At 46.7% G+C, this 13,169-nt stretch overlaps 1 protein-coding gene across 1 annotated transcript in view; it reads left to right on the top strand.

Annotated features, from left to right (window-relative positions):
* The window catches only part of syne1b (spectrin repeat containing, nuclear envelope 1b), a 502,247-nt gene that overhangs the window by 26,322 nt on the left and 462,756 nt on the right, over positions 1-13,169 (top strand). The window lies entirely within an intron of this gene.

Genomic DNA, 13,169 nt, shown 5'->3' with positions numbered 1-13,169 from the left:
ACTAGAGGACATAGGTTTAGGGTGAGAGGGGAAAGATATAAAAGAGACCTAAGGGGCAACTTTTTCACACAGAGAATGGTACTTGTATGGAATGAGCTGCCAGAGGATGTGGTGGAGGCTGGTACAATTGCAACATTTAAGAGGCATTTGGATGGGTATATGAATAGGAAGGGTTTGGAGGGATATGGGTTGCGTGCTGGCAGGTGGGGCTAGATTGGGTTGGGATATTTGGTCGGCATGGACGGGTTGGACCGAAGGGTCTGTTTCCATGCTGTACATCTCTATGACTCTATGACAGTTCCATTGTTTCTGCTGCCATTAACTTCCCTATGTGGCGTGAGTGATGATTAGAGAGTTGGCTCATTGTCACTTCTAGTAAAACCCCAAGTGAGCCCAAACAAATTATACCGTGATGATCTGAACTACTGTGGTGTTTCTCATAAGCCAGGCTGTTGAGTGGAGAGCAGGCTACATTTTAGATAGTCAATGTTGCCTCAGTAAGTCATAGAGGCATAGAGGTATACAGCACGGAAACAGACCTTCTGTCCAACGCATCCATGCCGACCAGATATCCCAAATTAATGGAGTCCCATATGCCAGCAGTTGGCCCATAAGGCTCCAAACCCATCCAGATGCCTTTTAAATGACTGGATTCCTTCCTCTTTTGGCCTGACTGACTTGATCTTTAGATTAGAGTGGTGCTGGAAAAGCACAGCAGGACAGGCAGCATCCATTACTTGATCTTTATGTCTGTTTGTACATTTGTAGCAATCCCGAGTGCAGGACAAGTGTCATCATCAGGTTATCGCTACTATTGGTTAAACCAGGAAATATTGGACAGGATGAGAGGTTTAGGAGTCTTTCTCTAGGATAGGCTGAGGAGCTGAGAGACTGAAGTCCTGTAGAGCCACTGCTGGTGAGAGGGTGTAATTGCAGTGTGACATGTTTACATAGGCAGTTTCCATTATAAATGTGGAAATATGAATTTATAGGGGAGAAAAATTGACACAGAGGTCTGCCAGAAAATAACAACAGGCAGTAAGGCTTTGTAGACAGGAAGTGAACATAAATTGAATTTTAAAATATACACAACATACAATTGGACCATTTCCTGTTGAAAAGCTGTCAGAAGACTGGGCCTTAGGATGTGTTCAAGTTGCACCTTAGGAGTTGAAAGGAAACAGTACCACACCATCACAGTGCCCTTCAGGGAAAGGTGGTATAGGAGAGGCAAGCAGCATTTCAACAGAGGTCATATCCTATACCCCATCACACCCATTCCCTCCACTTTTGCGGCACGGTGGGCTCAGTGGTTAACACTGCTGCCTCAGCGCCAGGGACCCGAGTTTGATTCCAGCCCCAGCCTCTGCCGACTGTCTGTGTGGAGTTTGCACACTCTCCCTGTGTCTCCTGGGGCAGATATACCACCCTCACGTTGAGCTCTGCCCCTTGCCCATCATTGGGCTTGGAAAGGGTTTCCTCCAGGTGCTCAGGTCTCCTCTCACAGTCCAAAGATGTGCAGGTCAGGTGGGTCGGCCATGCTAATTTGCCCTGTAGCGTCCAGGGATGTGCAGGCTAGGTAGATTAGCCATGGGAAATTCAGGGTTACAGGGATAGGGTGGGGGTGGAGAGGGGCTGTGTCTGAGTGGGATGCTCTTTGGACGGTTGGTGTGGTTTCGGTGGGCCGAATGGCCTGCTTCCTGTAGAGATCCTATAATTGTTGATTCTCATTTCTGCCCCATATGCTGTCTTCTTCACTACAAATTCAGTGCACAAAGACCAACCAGTGAATCTTGTATAGAGCTGCTGGGTCTGAGTAGTGTGTAGCATTTGCTAAGTATCTGGAACATCACTAAATGACACAGATGAGCTTTTACAAAAAAAGTTGACAGTGGGGAGTAGGAATCATGTCTGCGTGGTTAGGGACTGTCCGTTAGGTCTGATTGGGCAAGTATCTTTGACACAACCAACTGCAAGCTTCTGTGGTAATTGAACCACCCTCACATGGAGTTCTGTCCCTTGCCTGTCATTGGGCTTGGGAAGGGTGGATGGCGTTCCCTCCCTTGTGAGAAACTCTCTACAGTGGGAAATCCTGCGGGTTTCAGAGTGCTGCCTGCAGGAGTATTAGCTGCAGCGATATAAAATTCTCTCCTTTGGTGTGCCCTACCAAAGAGGCTAAGCAACACAGCAATCTAGACTTGACCACGTTGACCACTTGGATCTGTATGGCCTAACTGACAGTGTCTCCTGTCATTGCAGCATCACCCATAGTCATAGTGTCCTAGAGGTCTACAACATGGAAACAGACCCTTCGGCCCATCTTGCCTGTACCACTCAGTTTTCACAATTAAGCTAGTCCTATTTGCTTTGGTATGTATGCCCAAAACGTCGATTCTCCTGTTCCCTGGATGCTGCCTGACCTGCAACACATTTTCAGCATGTCCCATCCATGTACCTGTCGAAATATTTCTTAAATGATGAAGTTGTACTCGCTTCCACTATTACCTCTGGCAGCCTGTTCCAGACCCTCACCATCTTTAGTGTGAAAAAATTGACCCTCTCAATCCTTTCGTATCTCTCCCCTCTCATCTTAAACCTATAGATTTAGATTCCCCTGCCACAGGGAAAAGGTGTTGGCTATCTACCTTATCTGTGCCCCTCATGATTTTATAAACTTCTATAAGGTCATCTCTCGATTTCCCATGCTCCAGGGAAGAAAGTCCCAGTCTATCCAACCTCTCCTTATAACCTAAACCTTCCAGTCCAGCTGGCACCCTAGTAAACCTGTCTCGTTTAATAATATCCTTTCTGTAGCAGAGTGATCTGAAGTGCATACTGTATTCCAAATGTGGCCTCACCGATGTCCTATACAGCTGCAGCAAGATGTCCCATCTCCTCTCCTCAATGCTCTGACCGATAAAAGCAAACATACCAAAAGCCTTCCTCACACCCTGTCTACCTGTAACACCATTTTCAAGGAACTATGAACCTGCATTTCTAGATTTTTTTGTTTTATGACACTCCTCAAGGCCCTACCATTGACTGTGTAAGTCCAGCCCTGGTTTGCTTTACCAAAATGCAACACCGTTCATTTATCTAAATTAAATTCCATCTGCCATTCCTCAGCCACTGGCCCTGTTGGACAAGATCTCGCTGCATTCCCAGATAACCTTTTTCACTGTCCACCATGCCACCAATCTTGGCAGACGTCCTAACCATGCCTTCTAAATTCCCATCCAAATCATTTATCTAATAATGAACAACCATGGGCCCAGCCCCGATCCCTGTGACACACCACTGGTCACAGGCCACCAGTCTGAAAAACAACCCCCTTACCATCACCTTCTGTCTCCTACCGTCAAGCCAATTTTGTATCCAATTGGCTAGTTCTCCCTGGATCCCATGATGTGGAGGTGCTGGTTTTGGATTGGGGTGGATAAGGTCAGAAGTGAGATGACACCAGGTTATAGTCCAGCAGGTTTATTAGAAATCACCTGATGAAGGGGCAACGCTTCAAAAGCTTGTGAAGGATTGCTCCTTCGTCAGGTGATTGAACCTGGTGCCGTCTGACCTCTGACCTTGTCCCTGGATCCCACGTAACTTAACCTTACTCAACAATTTACCATGCAGTACCTTGACAAAGGCCTTGCTAAAGTCCGTGCAGACAACATCCATTGTGTTGCTGTCATCTACTTTCTTGGTCACCCCTTCAAGAAACTCAGTCTAATTCATGAGACACCATTTCCCATGCACAAAGCCATGCTGACTATCCCAAATGAGTCCCTGCCTCTCCAAATGCCTCTAGATCCTGTCTCTCAGAATCCCCTCTAACAACTTATCCACTGCAGACATCAGGCTTTCGGCCTCTAGTTCCCCAGCCTTTCCCTACAGCCTTTCTTAAATGATGGCAAAACATTAGCCATCCTCCAATCTTCGGGCACTTCACCTGTGCAAAAGTGAGGACTGCAGATGCTGGAAACCAGAGTCTAGATTAGAGCGGTGCTGGAAAACCACAGCAGGTCAGGCAGCATCCGAGGAGCAGGAAAATCGACGTTTCAGGCAAAAGCCCTTCATCAGGAATACTCTGGGGGTTGCAGTGAGAGAGAGACTCACTGAGATTCTTGTAGAGAGAGGAGGAGAACTTCTTCAAGGTCGGCATCCTTGCCAGAGGATTCACAGTAAGGTTAAAATCAACTAGGCAAAAGTGAGGCCTGCAGATGCTGAAAACCAGAATCTCGATTAGAGTGGTGCTGGAAAAGCGCTTCATCAGGCAGTATCCGAGGAGCAGGAATGCCTGATGAAGGGCTTTTGCCTGAAAGGTCGAATTTCCTGCTCCTCGGGCACTTCACCTGTGTCTGCTGATGATACAAATGACATGAGCGCTCTAGAAGCTTCCAAATGAAATTGCCTGTCAGAGGAGATTTAATGGAACTGTTGATAATGTTTTGATCGATTAGATAAGGAAAGAGTTTGCTTTCAGCAATAGGACAGTCAGTAAGCAGAGGACACAGATCGAAATCAGCCAGCAAAAGAACGAGGGGAGTGAGATATTTTTTCACACGGTTTACCCTGGGTTCACAGCCCAGCAGAGTTGAGGAAGCTGATTTCACTTCTAAGGGAGAGATGGATATAGTTGTATACTGTATTTGAAATGAGAAGGTTAGCATGGCTCTGGGAAGCAGCAGGGGAGCAGGAGCTAACCGAATAGTTTCTTTATAGTACAGACTCGATGGGCCAAATAGTGTCCTTTAGAGTTGTAAGATTCCATGGTTCTATAGTGAGACAGATTCTGTGATAATGTTCATACAGTAGCGGTGGGAAATAGTAAGATATCACACCTTATAACAATGGAGCTTGCAGTTTCTTGCTGTGCATTGTTACACTATCGTGGTGTCACTGAGAGAGACAATGCTGGACTGACAGAATAATCACGTTTCATGGGCCTCCCTCCAGCCGAGAAGGGGGAAGGGTGCTGTTTTAGACAGGCTGCTATCTCTGGTAGCTACCTGGTGTGTGTGTGTGTGTGTGTGTGTGTGTGTGTGTGTGTCCCAGTTCCATGGAAGTGGAAGAGAAATATACTGTTAACTTAGTCAAAATCACACAACACCAGGTTACAGGCCAACAGGTTTATTTGGAAGCACTAAGTTTCGGAGCGCTGGTCCTTCATCAGGTGATTGTGATGAAGGGGTAGCGCTTCGAAAGCTAATGCTTCCAGATAAATCTGTTGGACTATAACCTGGTGTTGTGTGATTTTTAACTTTGTCCACCCCAGTCCAACACCGGCAGCTCTAAATCATGACTGTTAACTTAGGTTTACTGAGACAAGTGTGTACATACAGTCCTCCACTTGTTCTGCATTGGGGGTTTGCTGTGGAATGAGTGGACCATGTCCAGCATGGGCAAAAACCAACTATAATGAGGATTGAGTACCATCTACATGACTTTTTGCAACAGGGTCATTTATAATTTTCTTATTTACTCATGGAGGACACCAATTATCATCAAAGATCAAAGCTAAGTACCAAATATTCCATGGTATGTGACTTTTCGAAAGGACCAAGAGACTTGGATGGAGAAACAGTCTCCATGAGGAAGAGAGACTAGGACCCAAGGGCACGGCCTCAGATAAAGGGATGACCCTTTAGAATTGGGATGAGGAGGAATTTCTTCAGCCAGAAGGTGGTGAATCTGTGGAACTGATTGCTGCAAATGGTAGTGGGGGGTCAAGTCATTGAGGATATTAAAGACAGAGGTAGATAGGGTTTTTGATGAATGAGGGGATCAAGGATTATGAGGAGAATTGGATTGAGAAACATATCAGTCAGAGCAGATGGATGGGCCGAATGACCTAATTCTGCTCCTTTACCTTATGGTCTTATGGACAGGCAAGAAGGAAAGGATGGTGGAAAAGCTTTGTTAGAATGAGATGGACCAAGTTCGATAGTAGCAATTGCTTTTGGAATGGAACATCTAGAATCCATTTGGGTGGAGGTAAGCCAAAACAAGCAGAAAAGGACACTGATGAGAGAATATATCAGGAAATAATGACGGCATGTAAAAAAAGGGCAAGGATGTTCATCATGGATGCCGTTAATCTCCATGTAGATTAGGAAAATCTGAATGGAAGAAGTAGCAAGGAGGACGTCAAAGAGTCATACAACATGGAAACAGACCCTTCGGTCCAACTCTCCCATGCCGACCCGTTCCCCAAATTAGCTTGTCCCATTTGCCTGTGCTTGGCCCATATCGCTCTAAATCTTTCCTGTTCACATGCCTGTCCAAATGAGTTTTAAATTTTGCAACAAAAGCTGCAACTACCACTTCCTCTGGCAGTTCTTTCCACACAAGCCACCCCCTCCCCCCATGTGAAAGTGTTGCCCCTCAGCTCCCTTTTATATTTTTTCTCCTCAACCTCAAAAAGTTCCAAAACAATGCAACAGCATATAAAACAGTAATTGCTGCTCCTGGAATTCGAGGAAATCACCTCCAGCACCTAAAATACCTCAAAAAAGGAGCAGCTGTTGCAGCCAGGAATTCTTCCTGTCCTCCATCTTGGATTACCCAGAAGTGGTGGAGGCTGGTACAACTGCAACATTCAAAAGGGATTTGGATGGGTATATGAACAGGAAGGGTTTGGAGGGATATGGGCCGGGTGCTGGCAGGTGGGACTAGATTGGGTTGGGATATCTGATCGGCATGGACAGGTTGGACCGAAGGGTCTGTTTCCATGCTGTACGTCTCTACGCCTCTTTGACTCCTCTCATCTTAGAATTAATTCATAGCGTATATTCTCCTCAAGCAATTTGTTGTGGATCCAACCAGAGATGTGGATTTTGGATCTGGTAATGTGTAAAGAGGCAGGTTTATTGAATCATCTCAAAGACCCCCTCGAAAACAGTAATATAGTCAAGTTTGGCATTCAGATGGAGAGTGAGAAACTTGGTTTGGAAACAACTGCGTTAAACTGAAATCAGGGCAATTACAAAGGTATGAGGGTGGAGTTGATTGAAGAGATTGGAAAAAGGAGCGTAGCAGAAGAAACCTTTAAGAAAATAGTTTATGCCTCACAAAAAGGACACAGCCCAGTGAGGAAGAACGATTCTGGGATAGTGCTAAACTAATCATCGTTAACCAAAAAAGTTCAGGATAGTTTCACATTGAAAGAAAATAAATCGTAAAATGTGGAAAAGATTGTTGCTAAGTATTTGGGAGCATTTTAAAAATCAAACAAAAGATGACCAAAATGTAAAGAAGGCAAAAATAAATTTTGAAGGCAAACTAGGAAGGAGTATCAAAGCAGACAGTAAAACTATTTTAACAAATGAAAAGGATGAGAGAGGCCATTTGGCCCCTTTCGAATGAGGCTGGTAAAATAATAATGGAGAACCAGTGAATTGTAGGGGCGCTGAATAAATACTTTGCATCTGTCTTCATGGTATAGGACATTGATAATATTCCAAAATTACTAAATACTCAAAGGGGGGACAGAAATAAATACAATAGATATATTTATGGGTGGCGTGGTGGCTCAGTGGTTAGCACTGCTGCCTCACAGCGCCAGGGACCCGGGTTCAGTTCCAGCATCGGGCGACTGTCTGTGTGGAGTTTGCACGTTCTTCCCGTGTCTGCGTGGGTTTCCTCTGGGTGCTTCGGTTTCCTCCCACAGTCCAAAGATGTGCAGGTTAGGTGAATTGGCCATGCTAAATTGCCCACAGTGTTAGATGCATTAGCCAGGAGTAAATATAGGGTAGGGGAATGGGTCTGGGTGGGTTACTCTTCAGAGGGTCAGTGTTGGCTTGTTGGGCCGAAGGGTCTGTTTCCACACTGTAGGGAAATCATCTGATAAGGTATCATAACAGAAAAAGTACGGGGAAACTAATAGGGCTAAAGGCCAATAATTGCCCTGGACCTGATGGGATGTATCTAGGAAGTAGCCACAGAGGTAGTAGATACACTGATAGTAATCTTCCAAGAATCCTTAGATTCTGGAGAAAATTCCAGAGGATTGGGAAACCGCCAATGCAAGACCCTTATTCACAAAGGCTGGTATATGACTTGGCATAGTGGTGTTCTCACTGCGATGCTACCCATATCCTTCTCACTGCTCCTCAGGTGAAGGCATTGCTGTTGGAGGCTTGTATGTATTGGAACCAGAGATCCAATTCTGACAGCAAACTTGAGGACCCATTGTCCCATGGGAGTTGCCAGCAGAAGTGCAAGAAACTAAGAACACAGGAACATAGGAATCAGAAGCAAGGGCAGGCCATTCAGCCCATCTAACCTGTTCAGTCATGCAACTGGATCGTGGCTGATCTTCTACCTCAGTGTTATTTTCCTGCACAATTGCCATATCCCTTGATGTTTTTAATAGTTGGAGAACTATCAGTTTCTGTCTTGAATGATTGAATTGTTACAACCCCCTGGAGTAGCCACTTTCAAAACTTCTCCTCCCCCTGAGTGAAATATTTCCTCCTTACCTCAGTCCTGAGTGGCCTAACTCCTAGAAGGTCAGGAGGCCAGAGTCTGACTAAAGTAACATCACTTCAGGGGACTAAATCTTAATATTTCCTTTGCTAAGGGTGAGTTACGTCTAAAGTTTTGGAGGGATTTATATTGCAAGGCCCTCCGAGTTTCCTCACCATATCTTATCAAACTGGCTGCGTTATTTAACCTACCTTATACCTATGGCATGTGTCATGCTTGGTTCTACCCTTCCCACTTGCCACTCAGCAGATTGTCCAGGATTTGCTGGCATCTCTGGTGCCCGTGCCATCTTTGAAAGCCCATTGTGCACCTAGACGAGCGCTGTTAAGTCAGGAGTTGCCCTGCACCATTCCTGATGTTCCTGAGCTCCCTCTGGGACAGGGTGGTAAAGAGGCAGGACTTCCTCTTCCCCCAGGAGCAGCAGGAGAGCTCCAGACACCTGACTATGCCAAGCCAGCCTGGTGCAAGGTTGCCGTCCAGATCAGGGCAGCCTCTGTCATCTGGAGAAAGCACGGATTGTCGCAGGGAACGTCCATATCCTTCTCCACTCCGACAGTGTAAGTGCCCTGCCGTCTTCTCTCCGACACCTTACACTCTCTCAGCCTCTGCTACTGCGTCCACCTCCCACCGAGACCCGTGCTCTCACCACTCCGACTAATGCAGCGTCTTCCCTCATTTGCTGAGGTCCACTCCAGCTCCCGATAGCACTAACCCTGCGTGCCCTCTGCGCTGTCTGCTCCCTTGGAACACATCCCCATTGGCATGGAAAATCATGTCTGTGCCACCCATTTTCGCCTCCCTTAACACCTGCCCATCTTTCGCATTCCAGGAGGGAGACAGCCTCCCAAGAGGGCAGAAAGAGTCATAGGGAATGGGCTGAGCCGATATAAGGCCCCTCAACCATTGTGTGGAGAGCGTCCTGACTCTGACCCTCGTCGAGTGGCCCACTGACCATGTTCAAGCCCCTGGATGGGCATCGGAATTTGCCCTTAACTTAAATGTGCCTAGATCCCCCACCAATCGAAGGCTGCCACCTTTTGCGTTGACCGCATCATGCTGATCGCTGTGAGAAGTTTCCGGGCGTAGTGTCCGTGCTAAACTATGAGGCAAGACAGAAGGCATATGGACCAGGTATCTCTGGTTGAGGGGTCTAGAGCCCAAAAAGGCAAGGCAGGGCTTCTGTCAGCATCCAGGTGGGCTCAGAGAGAGAAACTGAAGAGCCTGAGGCTGTGTCCTGGTCCAATCTGTGAGCTGGACGTGTGTCCCTGAGAGCACAGTGTCCTTGTTGCGACAGTACAGTGATAGTTCCTGTTTCCCTCCAAGGTGCACTTTGAAGGCTCCTGTCACTAGAGAAGTAGACACTGGGAGTGAGAGCAGGGCATTTAGCTCTTTCAGCCTGCTCCACCAATGCCAGTGGACGTAAGGGACATGGGTATGGTACCCATGGACCATGCCCTGAGGGTTTGGTGCCTGGTGCCCAACGTTTGGAGTAGTCGTGAGTGGGATTCGCCAGGCTCCCGTTCCCACTTCCCGCCTCGGGTCTTCTCGACGTTGTACGATGGGAAACAGAAGATGAACGAGATGAAAATCTCGCTGTGCCGCCTCGGGTAACCCAAGATGATCTTGGCAGGCCTTGCTGGGCTGCTTGGCTGACATTGCCACATGTGTTGCCATCATCCATGTTGCTCAGACTCCTGTTCCCTGGACGCTGCCTGACCTGCTGCGCTTTTCCAGCAACACATTTTCAGCTCTGATCTCCAGCATCTGCAGACCTCACTTTCTCCTCCTGTAAAAGATTGCCCAGACTTTACCCTTTAAAGCACGGTGTCTGTAGAAAAGTGTCTACCTCTTGTTGATCCTTGGACCAGTGCAGAACCATTCTTACTCCCCGCAGCAGATGGTACTTTGCGTCAAAAGGTTGCAGGATCGAATCCCACCCATGACACTTGCAAAGGGAAAAAGCGAGAAAGACTTGCATTTGTATCAGGCTTTTCATTCCCATTGGGTATCTCAAGGAGCTTTCCAGCCAATTTATTTCTTTGGAAATTCGCTGGTGTTAAATAGGAAACATGCACAGAACGTTATAGCCAGATGTTATAGAGTCACAGAGATGTACAGCATGGAAACAGACCCTTGGGTCCAACCCGTTCTTGCTGATCAGATATTCCAACCCAATCTAGTCCCACCTGCCAGCACCCGGCCCATATCCCTCCAAACCCTTCCTATTCATATACCCATCCAAATGCCTCTTAAATGTTGCAATTGTACCAGCCTCCACCACTTCCTCTGGCAGCTCATTCCATACACGTACCACCCTCTGTGTGAAAAGGTTGCCCCTTAGGTCTCTTTAATATCCTTCCCTCTCACCCTAAACCTATGCCCTCTAGATAATCAAGAAAGAACCAACTCTACTCACTACTGCAGCCTTTCTGTTGGACACACTTAAAACAACAACAACAATTTAAAACAACAATTAACTTACCTGATTCTGTGCTGTGAACTTCACCCAAACAGGTTCCTCCAAGATTAGTTGTGAATTTCACTGTTTGTTAATTTTCCCATGATTTGTATTTTTGTGTTGTTAATTGAGGGATTAATATTGGTGTAGACTCATGGGATTAAAAAAAAAGCTTTTATTCAGAGTAGTAGCGTCTTTAGTAGCAAGCTGGGAACAGGCAGACAGAGCCATGGTTTTTATGCTCACATGTTGGAGTGGGACTTGAACTCAGAACGATATGAGGAGAGATGAGACTGTAGCCTAATACGGAGGGAGTGCTGCATTTTTGGATGTGCTGGATCTATTACACTTAATGGGCAAAAACCATCAAACAACACGAAGCAATGATGTAACTGAATGTCACAACAGACCTGGAGGGGGCAGAGTGACCTGTGTTCTGCTGTTGATTGACAGCTCAGTAGGTGAATGTGATACGACATGTTCTTGCCATTAACTGCTTGACCTTTCTAGCTGTCTGGACAACTGGGGGTGGGTCACTGCTCGATTCAATTTCTTTGAGCACTTCCCTGGAAGGTATTTATAGTAGGTACTCTGAAAGTAGCTGGAGTCTGTTGTTTCACAAAAAGAAAATGTTGGGTGATTGACTGACTCACAGTTGGTACAATCTTCAGGACATGCTCATTCCCCGTTTGAGTGATAACTGTGCGTATAATCTCCTATCAGAATACTACCTCTTTGCCATGTACTTGACAAAGACAGTACAAAGTGTCCAGAAGTGAGTTTATTAACAATTATTGGCTTTGTTGTTCACTCTGGGCATTTATTGCTCAGACTGTGCTCTCTTACCTTTGCTGCAGCTCTGAGTCAATGCTTCTGGGAAGGGTCAGACTCTGAGTTTTTGTATTTGCATATTTAAAGGGATGTTCTGGAACCATTTTGGGTTTAACTGGATGCTGGACAAAGGGATGGCCAGCCAAACTGCTTCCAGGAGCTGAGTTGGCAGTTTAACCACTGTAATGCTGCTGGTTTTTAATGCTGTTTTAATGCCACTGAGCTCACCGACTTTGTAGAGAAACATTTTCCTGATAAATACGGGGTTGCAGGGATAGGGTGGGTTGGGGAGGAGCTGGGTCAGGGTAAGATGCTCTTGGGAGGGGTGGTGCAGACTCGATGGGTCGAATGGCCTCCATCTGCTCTTGTAGGCTATCCATGATTCGATACCATTGGCCATCAGGCTTTCCCAGGCCTCAGAAAGCCTGATTGTGAGGTGAGAAGGGGGAGAAACATTGCAGCACTGCTTGTGGGTCAGGAGAAACAGCAGTGCCTCATCTCAGCTCATCAGGCTTCTCTATTGCATGGAGTTGGGCCCATCTTGTTACCCATTGGATGCCCATTGTAATCCAAATGAATCATAGAATCCCTACAGTGTGCCTAACAAGTCCACACTGACCCTTCAAAGAGTATCCCACCTAGACCCATTCCCCTAACCTATATTTACCCCTGACTTATGCAACTAACCTAAACATCCCTGGACACTATGGGTAATTTCCCATGGCCAGTTCACCTAACCAATGCAACTTTGATTTGTGGGAGGCAGCTGGAGCACCCAGAGGAAATCCACACAGACACGGGGAGAACGTGCAAACTCCACACAGACAGTCGCCCGAGGCTGGAATTGAACCTGGGTCCCTGGTGCTGTGAGGAAGCAGTGCTTGCCGCTGAGCCACTGTACAACCCCAAACATTTGTGCTTTAATGAGGGAAGGGGTAGAGTTGAGTTCTGCTCTCGAGTTGCAGAATGGAACCATCTCCTTGCAATGAGAGCAACACCCTGAGATCTGAGGTCAGACCTCCCTCACCTTCCCACTAATAGCTGAGGCATCTGAATACAGTTTACTCAGCCCTTCCATCTTCAACGAGCAGCCAAGCTTTTTAAAGAAAAAGATTGAAACCCTTCAGTGCAAACGCAGGCCATTTGGCCCACACTAACCCTCTGAAGAGCATTCCACCCAGACCCACCCCATCCCTGTATTGCCCATGGCTAGCCTGTAGACTGTGGGCAATTCAGCATGGCCAATCCACCCTCACCTGCACGACTTTGGAACGTGGGAGGAAGCCCACACAGACACAGGGAAATTTGCAATCTCCATGCAGACATTTGCATGAGGGTGGAATCAAACCCAGATTTCTACTGCTGTGAGGTAGTAGTGCTAACCACTGAGCTACTG

This window comes from Chiloscyllium plagiosum, chromosome 9 (assembly GCF_004010195.1).
Source record: "Chiloscyllium plagiosum isolate BGI_BamShark_2017 chromosome 9, ASM401019v2, whole genome shotgun sequence".
Taxonomy (NCBI): Eukaryota; Metazoa; Chordata; class Chondrichthyes; order Orectolobiformes; family Hemiscylliidae; genus Chiloscyllium; species Chiloscyllium plagiosum.
The sequence above is the reverse complement of the archived record's forward strand: the minus strand, read 5'-3'. Positions and strand labels throughout refer to the sequence as shown.